At 41.2% G+C, this 17,672-nt stretch overlaps 1 protein-coding gene across 5 annotated transcripts in view; it reads left to right on the forward strand.

The window, feature by feature from the left end:
- JARID2 (jumonji and AT-rich interaction domain containing 2) overlaps window positions 1-17,672 on the forward strand; it is a 218,544-nt gene that overhangs the window by 12,972 nt on the left and 187,900 nt on the right. The gene's annotated exons all lie outside the window — the stretch shown is intronic.

The raw sequence follows: 17,672 nt of genomic DNA on the forward strand, positions 1-17,672 counted from the left end.
CTGGGTGGCAGACCAGGTATAATGATTTCTAGGCCCTGTTGCTTTGGAAAGTAGGAATACAATTTTCATCATGAATATGTTGAGGAAAGTAGGGTCTCTTAAGTATTCTGGGTAAGACAATTTCTTTATATCATACTTAGTATTTCATTATGATGCTACTTGAGCTGGCTCCTGTGAAAGTTGTGATGTATCATGCAAACAGAAATGTGTTTAGGGTGTAGCTAATCATGTTTTTTCCCCGCACAAGCGTATTTTCGCATATTCTTGTTGATTCTTCTTCCTTTTATGGTGTCATTTGATGCCCATTACTCTTGCAGTCAGGGATTCAGTGAAATTAATTCCCTGTGGGCATTTGGGAAATTACTGGTTCACTAATTTGGATGGAGGAGAGTGAAGGGATAAAACTATTATTTACCTTTTTTTCCTTCACTAACTTGTCTCAGATCCTGCCAGGGCTGAGTCTGTCATTTTTTTCCTTCCCTTACAGGCAGACCATCTCTTAATGCATTATAACCCCAGGTCTGCTCATGCCTAGTGACTGGTCAGGCCATTCCTGATAGGCTCTGCCTTCTGGCCCAGATGGGACCAGAAGCAGTGTTCCTGCATGCATACCTCTCCATATGTATCCTGCTTTCCTCTCTGGAGTGGTGTTGAGTTGACCACAGGGATTCCCTGGCAAAGTGGTCAGAAGCTTTTCAGCTTTTTGGAATATTTATTTCCTGGATGTGCTTTTGCTTTCTTTCTGTTCTTTTTGTGTCCCTGTTCACCTTGCATAACCATGAGTAGGTATGTAGTACAGACTGAAGGACTGCCTGGTTACCAGCTTTGCAGAATCTCTCTCCTTGACACGAACTCTTTTCAGAGGTGCTTCAAAGTGTTGTCATTTTATTGCCTGCATGCTACAAGCATGACTGCAGCTGCATCTGGAGCTTTGTCAGGAAACTGGGAGTGTGCTCATCTCTGGAGAGCTAACCTGCCCTCCAGCACAGGTTGTGAAACCAAGGTTAGAGAAAAATGGTCAGATATGTATCCATGGTTGGATTCCTGCTCATCTGGAGGACAGCTTGCCCAGAGTTTCTGGTTAGGTCCTACCACTGTCCCTGTCTTTAGTCATATTGGCAATATTTTTGCTACTTTTACTTTTGTGTTCTCCTTCAGCATTGTGTACATGCCTTCAGAAGAGCAGCTACAGCTTGGCTGACAGGCCTAATAGTTTAGGAGGGAAGTGCTTCTTCATCTTTTATAATGGAAGAATATATATGAGCAGCCTCTACTGTTGTCTTTGGAAGAAGACTTTGAAGATGTCTGTTCAGGCATGCTTTTGAAGGTGTTCTGAAATTTGCTTTCAGCTATCCTCTGTGGATGATTTATCACCATTCTTCTGTTCTCATGGAGCAGTAAATCACATCTGGGCTGAAAGGTTATCCTTTTTCCTTAAAAGGCTTCATACTTTTGGACTGGTTCTTTCTTTATTCCATGCTCTCCAAATGTCCAGGTATTTTATCTTTTCCACTAGAGAAGACCAGTATTTTAATCAGGAACCCCTACTTTACAAAGCTGAAACAACAAAGTTTTGGAAGAATGGCATTGAGATAATTCCAGCTGGTTTCTAAGTTTCCAATCCACTGACTTTCTCAGTGATTAGATCACCTTCTTCAGTAAAAGCAAGGATCTGCAGTTGATCTGAGGGAGTTAATACATAGTTTAATTTCAGCACACATGAATAGTGTTAAGTCCATGCATAAACTAGTCTAGTGAAGGAGAAGAACAAAATAATATGTGTTCTCTTGAGGCAGCCCTTTGAAACAAAAAGTAATATCTTACAAATTTTTAAGCACCTAAGAAAGAAGATTGAATAGCTGGCATTATTTGAGACAAAAGACTGTAAGAACAGTTTTAAGACTGGCTGACCTACTCAGCTTGCAGACTAGGACAATGTCTAGTAAGGGAAATCTTGGTTATAGCGTTGTAACAGACTGGTTATCAGGGCTCCTAATCCTGTCATAGATAAGAGAACATAAAACTGTCAAAACCAGGGTTTTAAATCTGCATCTCGTATGGCTTTTTTTTTTTTTCTTTCCCTTTTTCGTCTTTTTTTCTTTTGGTTGGTTGTTCATGCAGTCCCTAGAGAGAAACCAAGACAATTTACACAATGGCAAAACCATTAGGCTCTTGAAGGTGCAAGTGTCTGCTCTCAGGAAGTATCTGATCTCAGGGTTACCCATCGCGAAACTTTAGTTGTCATCTTACATCCATGTTTCGTATTTGGTTCATGCCACAGCATGAGAAAATTCTCTGGAGCAAAGTGTAATGCTTCATTTCATGGTATTTTCCAGTGCCTGGCTTGTCTAATGCCTATCTAAGTAAACTTTTCTCAGCTTTGCTGTGTTGGCTCAGTCGTTAATCTCACTGTTCTTTCTGTAAAATATTCATGTGTCTGGATTTTTCTGGACTAGGTTGAAGAGCTATTTCATTGTCACTTCTGAAAAGTACTTCTTCCCACGTTTCTCAGCACAGTGAGTCTCCTTGTTTCTGTCAGGTTAACTCTCTGGTGTGGAAGACCAATGCAAATAGTACTAGGGCTTAATAAACAACCTACCTTTGGATGACCATTGCTGTTGTGATAGAAATGATTAGAGGGTTGGTTGCTCATTGATTTATGCTCTTTGGCCATCTTCCAGGATGAGACTGTAACTTCATTACACAAGGTTTTGGAACAGTACAGAGTTGTCCATTTATTTTCTTCAACTGTTATTGAGCTGACAGCTTGCCTTTGGAGGGTCATATATTCAAAAGCTGCCAATTGGATCTTATTTCATTTTAGCCAAATGTGTCACAGTCTGAAGTGTGATTTCTCTCTAATGACCCCCCTCTTTTTTTCCCCTCTTAACTTTCATACCTTCTGCTCTCTCTCCCTTCCCCTTCCCCTCAGTTCCTCCTGCTGAAAATAAAAAGGCCTGGGAACAGAGGCAATGCCACAAATAAAAGGGATCAGGTATTTTGTTGTTGCTGCCTGTAATTTTGGTTTCTGTTAATAAGACTTTAGTTTCTTTGGCTGGATCAATTCTGCATTGTGGAGAAACACATGGTTTTCAAAAGTGGTAAATGGAAGATATTTTTTATCTTTCTATTTCTGCTAACCATACTCCTACCTCTAAGTTAGATGCTTATTTCCACATTGCTCCTTGTGACTTTGTTTTCCTGCTTCATCAGTGCTCTCCGCTGGTCTTTTGGTACCTTTACCTGGGAAGTCGTCATTTGGAAGCCTGTGAGAAGTCATCAGGAAGTCTGTGTACTTGGCTGGGTAATCCTCTAGAAGAAGGAGAAATAGGAAAAACAAACCATGTACAATATCTGCCTGTGTACTACTTGAAATCTGAAAGTATATTTATTTCTGCTGCGGTGCCTAGAGAAATGGCGTCCTCATGTTGAAAAGTTGAGGGCATTTGTGTCAGTGGGATAGCAGCCTTGTGTTTTACACAGCTTAGCTGCTTTTTTTTTGGTCTCTGTGCATTCCTGGAAAAATACATGGTTTTGTGGTTCAGTTTTAAAGAAATGTTCTTAATAATGAATCAAAATGAGCTGAATAGTCTTATTTTATAAAGTAGCTAACTTTATTTGGATTTCTTGGCCTTTTTTAAAAATATGCTATTAAGTGCAATAGAAGGACAGACTGTCAGTTCTGTCTGTGTATTCTGTCTTTGAAGACTCTTTTTCAATTAGTTATTTTCAGATTACTTTTCCCAAGTAATTCCTGACACATTTTCAGTACATGTTTATGTATGTAAAGTGGAAAAATAATATAATCAATACCTGACTAAATATTACTATTTAACACATGAAGCTGCCTTGTTTTAGTCCCAAAATAAACTCTTAACAGTGGTATTAGATGAAAGCATGTATACATCCATTTCCTCTAAGAGTCTGTCTCAAATTCCTTCTGATCTCAGGACCAAAAATTTTGATAGTTATTTTAACTGTTTACACATGAATTTTGTAGAAGTTTTTAATATGTTTTCTAACTTTAACGCAGATTATTTCTTAATTTTGCCTTGTTTCCTACTTAAACAATATTCTGTAATTACCTGATTCACTGTGCTTGCGTGTAAATGAAACGATGAAATCTGTTGTCAATTAGCAATCAATGTGGTATCCGTATTTTTAAATGTTATAAATTGCCTATTAGAGCTAATTTTCCAGGGCATCTCTATCTCTGTTCTTAATGTAATGCAGAATATTTTACAATAATGCCTAGGTTAACAATGATAGTCTTGCTGTATTGTGCAAAAAAGGCTTCTGTGCAGACCCAGCTGGGTTTCAGGCTTAATTCATTGCTCTATGGTGGGATCACCACAGCTGCTGTGGGGCCTTTACAAATGCAAAAAAGCTGTCAGTGTTTGTTTCATCAGATGCATAAGTGATGAGGCCAAGTTGAGGAATCCATTCCAGCGCGTGGTGTGCATGCTGGAGGCATTATTGTTTACAGAATTAGTGTCTTAATGCTTTAAAATACATGGTGCGTGTTTTGCCTTAGAGCAAAATATTTTAGGGCTAAGATGCTTTAAGGATCCTCTTCAATTTAGTCCCCTTTTCTAAGAGCATTTGCCCTGACTCATGTAAATATGCATCTGAATTACTGTGCTGTACTTGCCATGGTTGCAAGTAATTCAGGTCTGTCTTGTGCATCTTTTTTTTTGCTTGTGCTTTGATTATCGTAAGCAGTCACAATTAAATAACTGTACAGCTTCAATGCAGATTTCTCCCCCGCCAGCTGTCAACTGGAGGAGTTGCACTAACAGTCTCCTATGGTCACCAGAAGTCAGAGTACTTCTTTTGGCTGTCAAGGCTTGAAGGAGGTTCCTTTCAGCCAATTAGAGAGTAGATGATTGGTTTCAGAGGGTGCTGCTTAAGAATGCAAAGCATGCCTCCGTGGTGGGGCCGAGCACACAGTTCCTCTATCAATTCTCCTTTCCTTTGCTTGAGGCTCCAGGAATGTAACATGGAGTAGGGCTTCTGCTTACATGACGCCAGACTGGCTTTTGGGGGGTAGAAGGCGGGGGGCGTCAGGTCTTAAATTGTTTTTCTGTGGGAGCGCTCATGTGATCTTCCAGTCTTTGTTGCAGTCTCTTGGCTGCGTGCGTGAGGTTTCATTAGGGCACGCCACCCTTCCCTGTATGGTGTAACTCCACCGATAATAGGCATTGCAGGAATTTTAACTAATGCGCTGTTTAAGCCGCCGTCGCTACGATTTTATTAAATGTGCTTGCAGCATGGAGTTTTGCTAATGCTGTAGAGTGATCTGTTATGCAAATTGAATGTAAGAATGGGCTAGTGGGGATTTGTTGTCTGCGTATTGGAGACCTGTGTTTTGCATTTGGAAATGGAGTGAACTAAATGGTGTCGGCGGCATAGGCTGCTGCTGTAATGTTCAGGCAGCCTCTGCTTTCTTGGTTGGGGGTGCAGCATTGTCACCGGAGGGTCCAAGTTTGGTTTGCAGGGAGGCATGCGTGTCTGGAAGCATGCTTGCTGCTGGTACATGCTGGGCAAGTGTGGGGTGAGTGTAGGATATCTTAGGCACAGTTGTACACAAACTAGATTATGAGATTTATTCTGGTTGGTCGTCATGGCCGAGTAAAGCTGTGTTTTTGCTTAAGCTCTTCTGCCATAATGCAGGCAGATTCCTATGCTGGAGCAAAGGATGTTTTAGCTCAGTGCGCGTCTGGTAGTATCCATGTTTGTTGGCTAAACTGTTAGCCTGTGTCTAAAGCAGCGCTTCTCCAGGTGTGATGTGTGACAAGGACACCTTCGACTCCTGCCAGGGGAAGTGGGAAGGCAGGGAGTTTGGATTAGTTTCCAGATTTGCTGCTTCGCTGAGGCACATGAGCCATGTAATCCAGCAGATGAGCGAAGGAGTTGCCTCCTCCCCGTGCTTGTTGCTGCTCTCGTGGTCTCGATTATCTCCAGCCTCAGGCTTAAAAGACGACCAGCCTCCTCTTCTTGTGCTGTTCCAGGGAGCAAGTTGCTTGCAGCACTCTGCCAGAGCTTTGTAGCTTGAAAAACAGCAGCAGACGAAAGAAATCCCCACCTGGCAGCCGGTGCTGTCTGTCCCTCCCTTTCCCGAACCTCATTTACAGTCGCTGCAAGCACTGCCATTTATTTCCCTTGGAGTCTCTGCTGCGATTTTATTATTTATTGTTTGCTGTGGGGCTGGCACTGGTGTGGGAGGGCTGCTTGGGGGGTGCTGAGCAGGGTGTAGCAGCAGCAGTAAGCAGTTAGGCAGGGCCTGGAGGAGCTGTGCCATCAGCGTTGGGTCTGTAAATTGGGGGAAGAAATACTGTGGGCTTTAAACTGCAGCTGATGAGGCTGTGGCGTAGCATTTTCTCTTGACAGAGATGGAAATGGGTTGAATGATTTTGAGGGAGGTGGTTTTAAGAGAGATCAAAACCTCCTCGGCAAAAGGTCTGTCCCTTTTTTAATGTTGGGGCCCTGCTCGAACTCATGGTGCAGTAGTTTGGCTTTGCATGGATGGATGTGAACTATCTGGGCAAATCGTGGGGCGTTTCCATTTTGGGGATGCAGTGCAGTTACAAGCCATTTCTGATGCCTGCACAGGCTAGGCCGAGCTGGGAAGCTGCTGTTTTCAGCGTTCATATGCTGTGGTGGATGGGCTGCTAGCTGATCCCCGGCAGTGGAAACATGCTTTCCTGAGACACTGAGAGGCCTCTCAGATAGAAAATGGGTGCCTGAGTGCCCGGAGGTGAGGTTTGTGCCCGTGATATGGCTGTTCCCAGCACACAGGCCTGAGAGGCTCCCAGAGACCCAAAGTAGAGCAGGAACTAGGCTTCTGTGCTGCAGGGGACCCTAATAATAGGCCAAGTTCTGTCCTGAATGCCACAAATGCTCCCTGAGGGGGATGGGGGGCAGGCAGGCTGCTCCGAGGTCTCCCTCAGCTTTATTTTTACCCTGGCTCTCTGCTCTTCTGTGTATTGGGCAGCAGAAACAAAGAAGCAGCTATTAAAACCAAAAAGTAGAAAGACCAGAATGGGGACATGTCTTTTTACCCTTCTCCCCGGGCAGGCTGATTTAGCTGCCTGTCCAGGGAATGGCTGCTGCTGCATCCCTGCCCACTGCAGCATCCTTGTTTCTGCTGCGAGTCCCGGTTGACCCTTGAGTTTGAGCTTAGAGCTAGAGCAGCTTCGTGGGAATATTTTAAAAATTGAACCAAATTATCTACGGTATAATTTATTTAACCACCCCCCCATGCATTGTTGTATAACCAGGCTTTAGAAAAACTCAATTTTTGAGCCAAATCAGCTTTGTGGTTTCCTGTTGCCCTTTGGGTTGCTGGTACTGTGCCAAATTATGTTGGTAAAGAAAATGCTTCAGTAGTTACGTACAGCTTTGGATACATTTAACTGTCCTGCAGTAGTAATGTTTTAGGCATAATAAGCATTTTTGCTGTTTTTATTTATGAAGATTTCTGCTTCCACTCTGATATATTAAGCCACTAATGAGAAAGTAATGGACATCGGAATTCCGGCTTTATATTTAGATTTGTAAATGCACTGGCTTTGGAAATAGTCTTGTCAAGTGCAGATTTTGCTGTGCCAGTGTTGGGAATATATTTGGTGATCAGAGGCTGTGTTAAACAGTTGTCCCCTTGCTGGTGAGTTGGCTCTTGATGGAGATTCAGAACAGCTTATTTTAATTAGGCTTTGTTTGAAAACATGGCTCAATCTATTAATTGAGGTAGGTACTACTTCCCTGTGGATGCCTCACAGCGTTAATGCAGAATTGCTGGATATTTGTTTTTTAAGCATACTATTACTTCTGCCCTATTTGTGTGAGAAAGACAATTGCCTAGCAAGAACTTTCTATTTTATATTAGGAAATGAAAAAAACTTCAAGAAGCATATGGCTAAAAAATAGCATTTCAACATGCTCTACTGGGAGGCTGGATTTTGGATGAGGAGCATGGAGGTAATGTGGTGTCACTAACGAAGCAGCAAGGCTTTGGAGGCAACAAATTGGCCTTGGGAAAGCAGTAGTGAGCACTGAAAACACTGATGCATGCTCTCTGAGGTAATACACAGTTTTTTGCTTGATACTGAGCATCACTGGTGTACTCACCTCTTCTTGTGGCAAATTTAATGTAGGAAAGAGCTGTTTTCAGTTCTTCAGTTGACAGAAGGCATGTTAATATGTGGCTGCCCAGTCTGCTTTTCTTTTAAATAGCTTAGCTGATGTTCAAGGCTGAGGGAAGTACAAAACAAACTGAAAATCTTTCAGATGTTTTAATTAAAAGTGATGGAAGTGGAGAATTAGAGCTGCTCCTGTGCTAGGATGGCTTATTCAAACATGCAGCTTAACCAGTTAGACTGCAAGGTGGAAAATGCTGGAGATTGTGTGTCTGAATTAAGCAATTTTAATTTGGTCTTTCATCTGTGTCATTACCGAGGGATATCCTGCAGGCTGGTTTAATGAACTCAATCTAGAGGTGTGTAGAGGCACATCTCTTTGCTTGACAGCAGCAAGATGGCATGCTATGACTGGCAGACATATCTTCAGCTTGTGTAATTGTCTGCTCTTGTCATATGATGACAAATGGAGCGATGATCATATTAAACAACAAAAAAGTTCAAAGTAACACGAAGGCTCTGAATAAACTCTTGGAATCAAATTGATTCTCACATGACAGCATGTCAGCATGGGTATTTTTAGCCTGAATTAATGCAACTATAGGAAACTCCCCTCCCCCCAGAGAAATATTACCGTGTTAAGTTAAATGTCATTCAGAATTTTTAGCTTAAATTCTCCTCTTCCTAAAGGTGTGGGAGCCTGTCTTGTCAGCGTTCAGTCTTATGTTGCATGTGCAGGCAAGGAAAAAAACTGTCCCATGTCAGGAGTTTAAGCAAAAAGTTAAAAATTAGTGATTAAAGTTTGTCTGTAAACTGACAAATCTGGTTTTCTGGGTTTGTTGTTGGTTTTTTGTTTGTTTGTTTGTTTTTCCAATGACCTTCTTCCAAACCCAGATGCAGTAAGGATGAGATCATGCAGAAAAAATTAATCGGGAACTGAGCACAGTTTGGAGTTTTGGCAAATATGTTTGAGTGGAATAGAAATTTCCTTCTTTTCCCTTCTATCTGTCCAGTTTTCTCTTGTCATAGATGCAAGCTAATGCACTTCTCTGCATTATGGTATGAGGTTTTAAGTTTTGCAGAAGCAACTGTCTTTCTAGTGGAAGTCTGAAGGCAAGTACCACGAGAAATATTTTTCCTTTTGTCAATAAGTGGATTCTGCAAAAGGGAAGCACCCTTCTGAAAATCCAGGAAAGTTGTTTTAAAACGAAAGTGTGGAATTAGAGCTTTGGGAAACAGGAGATGCAAAGTAAAGAGCTAAGGGGACAGAAGCCTTTTTATCCCTCTTTCTCCCTCCTTCCCTTCTCTCTCCCCCCTAGGAACTGGCACTGACTGAGTATAGTTAACCGGGGGGAAAATGAGTGATACAGATTATCAGCTTTATTCACTTCTTGATGCTTACAGTTCCACTTCAGTCAGGTTGGTATCTCTGTCACAGTTTTAATTAAGATTCCTCTTTCCCCCTTTTTCTTTTCTTTTCTTTTGTTCTCTTCCTTAATCTTTCTGTCTTCTGATAGGGGAAAAAATATTTTCAGCAATTAAAAAACCACATATGCTACCTCATGTGACCAGATTGAAACTTACTCTTCTGAATGTATTGTCTGTAGACATCACAGAAAATTGCTTTACTTCTGGACCGCCATCCTTGTGTGGTTACCCAGTGTGAACGGCACATTTTAGATGCTGTTCTCCAAAAAGACTTTTTCAGGGCAGCTGCCCTGAAGCTGGGGTTTTATTGCCACAATGGATGTGGGGAAATACAGAGTGCCCAGCCAGAATTCATCAGTACTCATCTCAAAATGGGTCTTAAATACAGCCTTCTTCCTTACGTGTAAAAGCTTTTTCCCTTGTCAGTTGAGTTTAGTAAGTGGCAGGAAAATGCTTTGCCTTTGTAATTTCTGAAGTATCCTTAGTTTACTTTTGGATTTGAAAGTTTTTTTTGTGGTGGCCCTGTAGTGGTATAATTGTAATGAGAATAGTGCTTTGCACATGTACGCCTCATTAGCTGGTACAGCTGGGACTCTCAATTTCAGCAAAAAAGTAGTCTTACTCAAAAGAGTGCTTATGTAAAAATAGCACTGTACTACTCAACAGTTAAACCTGTGTGAAATATGTCACTTCACTAAATTTGTTTGTATCAAGTCTCTTAATGCATTGAAAGAGCTGATTTTTATTAGTCCATTTTGACATTGTGCAATTTTTACTTTCTGCAGAAATTACATGTAGCTACTGCTTTGGTACAAGTTATGAGTAAGACAGTAAGAAAACATGCGCCATTAGAAAACTCAAGTATAATTCTGTACCTAGTTTTGGATACAGTTACTGCAGTATTTTATATTGCAGTATTTTATTTAAATGCGGTATTTTCCCGTACAGATGAGAGGCAAAGGAGCAGGATTAATTTTTGACTAGTGCTCATTTAAATGTTGAGTAAGCCCGAAGCTTAGAATTTGCTTGATTTGCAGTCTCGGAGCTACAGGGAAATAATTTTACTCTTTTTGTACTGTTACATTTTGATATGAAGAGCCATGGAGAGCTGGTATACCTGGACTCCGTGTTGCTGCCAAAGCTTCCTCCTGAGTATAAATGTACCTTAAGAAGATCTGTTGTTTTAACTCTTTTTCTCTTTTTAGTAGAGATGAAAATTTAGGAGGAAAGTTGATGTAGCTTAAAAAAGGAATAAAGCTAATTGAGCCTGTTTGCTTGTTTTATGGCTTGAAAAATAGGCACTAGATTAATCAGATGTGCCATTCAACATCTGGACCATTCATGCAAAGATGACAGAGAAGATGGAGATACATTGTAGAGGGCTCTAAAGTGTGAAACGGCAGAGGAAAGGGAATCAGTTGAGAAATGCAGAAATGGAAGTGACCAAGCCAGTGCTGTAGTTAAAGAAATTATTTCTATGAAATATTCTGATGGGATTCATCCATGTGGAGAGACAGAATATTGCAGTAATTGAGAAAGAAAAGAGTGTGAGTCTTTCACAAAGTATTTTAGCTTGGAAGACTTGTGCCTCTGTGACATTTTGCAGGAAGAATTGGCAAGATTTGTCCCTGGTATGAATGCTATTGCCTGCGGAGGGGTTTGAAACATTTGATAGCCATATTGTATTTTGAGTGACGGGTAGTCAGTCGGCAAGTTGCAGGGTTTTACAAAACTATTCATGCAGTTGTGTGCAGAAAGGTGGGGGCTGGTTCTGTTATGACTCTCCCAACCGTACGGAGAAGAGATTGTCAACTTTTAAATCGTCTATCTTCATTTTGACTACAAAAAGAGAATGTTTGGAAATGATACAGGCAATATCGTCAGGGACACTAGAAAACAGCATTGCTTATTGTGGTAAACAGACACGCGGCTTAACTCCACACTTGGTGATCATTTCCATGTTGGTATTATTTTGAGATTCATTTATATGTGAGCTGGTGGCTTTACATGTAGTGGATACTACTGTTGTCTGGCTTGCCAGCACGCACTCAGGTGCTCTCAGTTAGCACTACTCATCAGCCACTTGTGTAATTGCCATGTGTTGGTCAAGGTGTCTTTGGGTTGAGCAGCATAAATTTGGAGTTAGCTGTGCTGCAGAGGATGCATCATCTCTGGCCAGTCTCTCCTCTTCCTTATTTCTGTTACTAATGGAGTGTGTATGTGCATGTATGTGTATATATGTGTATGTATGTATACATATGTATGTATGTGACCCAGGTGAGGCACTTTGAGGTTTCTAGGAGTTTGAGAGTCCAGCGGGAGAGCTTCTGCAGATTGATACAGGGGAGGCTCTTTAGGAAGGCAGCTGCTGCAAGGTCTTAACCTGTCTGTCTTCCCTTTTCCTTCATCCATGTTATTTCAGATGGCTTTCTACTTCTTTCTGTGTCCCTAATATTCTTGTTATTCTTCTGTCCTACATGTGTCTTTCAGATTGTGGGGTAGTCATATGCGATTATGGGATTATATATTATATAGATTGCTGGGTTTTACACTAGCCATCTCCATTTGACAAGAAGAGGTTGTAAGCAGTGCTCCATACCTTGTCATACATCTTAGTTCAAGACTGTATAAGTAAGCATATTAAACGTTTGATTCTTCGTTTATATCTTTGCTTCTGCCTCTCTGTTCTTTCTCCTTCATTTCATCTTTGGTCCTCACCTTTCCACAGAAATTCTCTTCCACTGTGTCAGTGTAAAGGTGAGCCTGCAGACTTTCAAAAAAAGACTTGGGGAATTCTTAGGCCCCAGTTGATGCATTTTGATATGTTACTATTGTTTATTTTACACTGGCTGCCAGGACTCCCGAAGCTCTCCTGCATAGCTGATCAATTCCAAGCTGGTTGCTACGACTGACACACTGATTCACTATGAAAATGTGTTAAGTTCACAGCACAATTCATGATCTCTTACTGATCCTGAAGCCATCTATGTGGATCAGATTCACATAAATATTTTGGGGGCAATCCTTTCCATTCTGTAGGCTGTACTGTTTAATCAAATTGTCAGTAGCTGGTATCAAGTGGCAGGATTAGTCCTTGCTGTAGCCTACAGAGGAGAGCTTGAGTGCCTGGAAGATGTAAGCAGTACAGCCAAAACGCCTCTGCTACCTACTTCAGTGTCATTTATAGAATTTTGAACTGTGTGCTAAGGAAGAATAAAGCAAATGTAAATGTATTATTGCTCCTATTATAACACTTCAGTAGGATAAAAAGAGAGAGAATAACTTCAATAGCTCTGATGATAGCCTGCCAGAGTAAATGTTGGCTCAGAAGCAACTGTGGTAACGTAGCTTTTTCTCTAAATCCGCTTGAGTTAAATGAGCACAGGGCTATGCTGAGAAATAAGTTTCTGTGTAGTGCCGTTTCTGCTGCTTCCAGGGTGCTCCGAGTTCTGCAGTTCCCCTGTCTCCTCTGTCCCTCCTCTGGTCTCAGCAGAGCTGAGTGTGTCAGGTTGGAGGCTCTATGAATATCACTGGCAGCAGTAGGGTTTATATTGTTCATGACACTGGAAGGTATAAGTGGTATCTGAGCAGGTGAGATTTTGCACTTCAATGTGGAGCTTACTAATAGCGTGGTAAAAGAATAATTATAAAAAATACATGGTGTGGAGAATGTGAGTGCGTGATTCTTTGGTATCTGACATCTGGCTTTACTTCTGAGTTTGTGGCCATGAGTTAAGCCTTTGTCTGATCTTAGAGCTAAGACACTCTCCTACTTGTAGTACTACAAAAATAGAGGAGCTGTTTATAGGTAGCTTCTGAAATACGTGGGGAAGCAACCACTTTTTTAGAATTTTAATTTGAAACACGTGTAGATACGTGAGTTAAAATCTTATTTATTTAGTCTCTTTTGGGATTGGAAGGAGAGAAATGTCTGCAATGAAGGCAAAGAGCTCCAGAGTCTGTGGAAAGATGTTCTCACTGCCTATGGCTGTGGTCATGGCAGGAGGTTTGCTGCTGCCTTTTAATTCCTTTAACTGGTGGCTAAAGGAGAGAGGCTGGGCTAGTCTTAAAAATTTTTAGTGCTAGTTTTTCTAGGTCATAGGTATTGAGGAGGGTGTAGTTGAATGGGGAAGCTTCCCTCGAGGTCATGTCAGATGTGAAGGTAAATGGGAGACAGCCTGATTCTGGTTTAAGTACTGTGATTGTTACAGCAAATGCTCTGGTTGCCTCTTATTCATTTGTACTGAGAAGCCGAAAGACACCTGGAAATCAATCGGTTAAAACCCCAAGCTTTTGGTTGGAAACAAACAAAAATTGTAGCAGGCCTTCTAAGAATAGACCTATAGATGTTGTATGGGCTTGAACTTGGTCTTGATCTTGGATCTTTGAGCTCATGTTTGAAAACAGTGGCTGTGGTTTTCTGGTATCGAAGCATAGGAAAGCAGCAGGAACCACAGGTATTACAGTATTCCTGCTCTTTTGTCATTTTGGTGCACCTTTTTATCTTAATCCCACTCAAATTTCAGTTAATTGTGAGGCAAGATCTTCATCTGGTGGGAACCGGCAACTGAATTTTAATGGATCTCGACTGTGTAAATTCCTTCTCATGGGATTCTTTATTTTGAGTCTTCTGTACCAGGTAGCATACCTAACGCTTTGGCATAATTTGGTGGGGGTAGGGAGGAGAAGAATGAGAATGGAAGGAGCAGCTGAGATACACACATATGTATGCCAAAAACCCCACAAACATTGTGGGATCTTTCAAGGCAGTGGGTACTAAATAAATACAGAAAACAAGATAATTTATCTTAATATCATAAAGTGTTGCTGTTTAAGAATTAGTTGTAGGAGGGAGGATTTGTTGGGGCTGTGCTTTTGTGGTATTGTTTAATTCATATACACTCCTTCCTAATAAAATCTGTCAGTAGCATTGTATGTTAGTGTAGTTTCCTGCCCCTCTCTCAGAGTGTTCTAGTTGGAGACAGGATCACAGTCTTGGGAACCTGTTTTGCACATGTCTGCGCACTGCTCACGAAGAAGCAATCACTGTAACTCATAAATATGTGCGCTCATCCTCCAAAGACATGTAAAACATATTTGAGCTATAAGGCTATACAAACATGAAGCAATGCTGATGACGACATGCAAACCACAAGGGGAAAGCTTGACTGGCTCGATCTTTTTAGAACCTGGAAATGTTTGCATAGCCTTGTTGCTCGGCTGCATTTCTTCTTAGATAGATAGATGGGTAGGTAGGTATCAAAGACTTGAGTGGAATGCTTTCTTCAACTGTGTGATATGGTAAATCATATCCTGTGTCCAGCTTTGCAATTTAAAGTCAGGGTTTGTGGTTTTCTCCACCTTGCTTCTTAAAGCTGCAAAAAAGGAAATGGTAGTAACCTGAGGACGAGCACACACAATCTATTTCTTGGTCTCCAGCACTTACGCTGTTGGACAGTGTGCAAGAAGGGCTGTACAGCCTAGAAGAGATGCCTGTGAATTACGTGGTGCAAGTGACATGCAGCTTTATAATCAAGGCATTCCTGCACCAGAAACAGTTTCAGGGAATGTTGGATCGTGCGTGGAGTGAAGCTGGACATGACTATGGCCAGAAAATACATTGCTGTGCTGTAAAGAAGACACTGAATGAGTTGTTTTGTTCGGTTGGTTTTGGTTGGGGTTTTTTTTAACCCAATTTCAAATTTATTTTCTTTCATTTTATGCTAATTCATTTATCAGATTTGCTTTCTCAGGCCAGAGGAGGAGACAAATTGTTATCATTTTTCTTTCTCTATCTTTTGCATGTTAAAACCATTCTGCGATGCTCCAACTGCAAACAGCAGCCTCTTCTTTTGGTGATGACTGCAGTAGAAATTTATAGTGTTTCTTCCCTGCTCTCTGTTTTCTGATAAGTACGGAAAAATTGGTTTGCCGAAGCCAACGCTTCACATAGATTCAATTAATCAGGAAATGCTGCTTTGAGATTTTGTGGATTTGAGGTTGTGCACCTTGAGGCTGAAGGGTGTAGCAGGGCTGAGGACTGGCCTGTTCTCTGGACAAAATGAAGGGTTGTTAAGGCAGAATCAAATCAGTGTTGTTTCTGTGACCAGTCAGAAACTGCATATATGTAGCTGTTAGTATGTTATCAATTAACGTATCATTAAATAGATGATTTGAGGGCGTATGTTATATCATCTGTGATTTCCTGTGATAGGGATGCCAAAATTCATGTTGCTTACCGCAGCCAGATGGAGTTAAAAAGCTGGTCCTGACTGTGTCTAAGGTGTAAGTCCCTGTCTTGGAAAAGCACCAAACAGGAATATTTCTGAACAGCTGGAGCTGGGGACCGTTGCCTGGCTCTGCAATGAGGAGAATAGAGGCTTTAAGAAGAATTCCACCATGTGTCAAGCAGTGAGACATGCCGAGTCTCATGGGCTGGCAAAAATTGTTTACTTGGTTTTGTGTCATGTAAAGGCAGGAGGATTTTTTACTGTGAACTTGATGCAGCATTTGATCTGCTTGTCCTTACTGAGTCTTGCAGGAAAGTGTCATTGCATTTTTAATTTCCCCTGGGCACAACTGCCAGAAATAACTTGTGTAGCACTCCAGCCCTGGAGCTGCCCCTCTAACCCACTTCCCTGCTCTGCCAACTGCAACGAATGGTGTCTCTGCCTCAGCTTTCCAAAGAAGTAGTGGCAGTGATACCTGAACCATGCTACTTTACCCTTCTTCTCAGAAGGCTCTTTGGTTGATGGACTGGACCTGGCTGGGCTAGACCCTCAGCCTTGGTGTTTCACTTCTAAGGATGTTTTGCAAAACATTTATTATGTTGTTTTATCCCTCCTTCTATTTATGAAAGGAGATGACTCCTTACAGGCTTCACTTGATGCACCTGATGAATATCTTAAAATTGGTTGCACATTCGCTTGGAAGATGTTTTGGTTTTGAGCCATGTGCCTCGTGAACAGGTAAAGGATAAAGATGGCTCATTCATTAATTTTTTCTTAATATGTTATACGTGACTTTTCCTTGTGGAAATGCTGAGAGGGAGAGCAGAGATAAAAAAGAGAACACAAAATATTGCCTGAACAGTCAGCTGGAGTTGTGGGAATAGTTATATTGATGTTTGGTGTGTGCGTTACTGTTTGGGTTGACTTCCTACTGGTGAAATTGATAGCTAGTTGGGATATTTCTTTCGGTCTCTTAACATAACTTTTACTGTTGTCAGCTAGTGCTGCTAAGTATCTGCTACCCACTGGAGGACAGTGGGTAACCATCCCTATGGGGCTTGGACTTAGAATGTCTTTGAGTCTGGCAGTTCATGGATACGGCATTTGTAAAATCAGATTTGGGTAGAAAGAGCTGTGTTACAATGGCTTTGCTAACACCCCTGCTTTGATTTAAAGAAAAGATGTTTTGAAGGAAAATGTGCTTCGTTGTAACAGATGGATTTAAAAAATAAATAACTGCACATTGCTCATTCACTTTATGTTTCTACCCATACTAAGAAACATAGACTATGTCTATGTTGGTGTCATACCCTGGAAATTCAATCTAGAGAGTTCCTTAAGGAAATAATGGGTAGATTTAAGAGACTAAAACCCTACACTTTTGAACGGAGGCCTTTTCATCTTAGAATACAAAGAACTAATTCCTCTTGGTCTCTAAAAGAAGCACAACATTTGCTCTTCTTTCAAGCTTGGCAGCTGAATGAAGGTGGTGCAGTCAAAAGGAAGTGACCACAAAAAGATGTAGCATATTGGTTGTGAATCTGCCAAAGGTGGCCAGCTGTATTGCTATTTTCAGCTAATTCTATGCACTTAGTTGGAGTTCTTGCTTAAATTAAAGACCAAAGGTATATTTTAGTGATCATTAGGTTCTCCTCTATAAAAGGTTTTGTTCCATGGTTTAATAATGGGGATGTCAGAGAAACAGAATGTAGCCATGTAACCATTATTGTGTTTTTTCCTATGCTAAAATGTATTGGTTCACTGTGATCTTTGGAGTTTTTAATTTGTAGTTTATGATAATGCCTCTCTTAGTAGAGCCACATCATTCTGATTCTTGACTTCTTTTTGGTGGGATTACTTTGGAAAGAGCCATTGG

Source organism: Psittacula echo (genome assembly GCF_963264785.1).
Source record: "Psittacula echo genome assembly, chromosome: 2".
NCBI lineage: Eukaryota > Metazoa > Chordata > Aves > Psittaciformes > Psittacidae > Psittacula > Psittacula echo.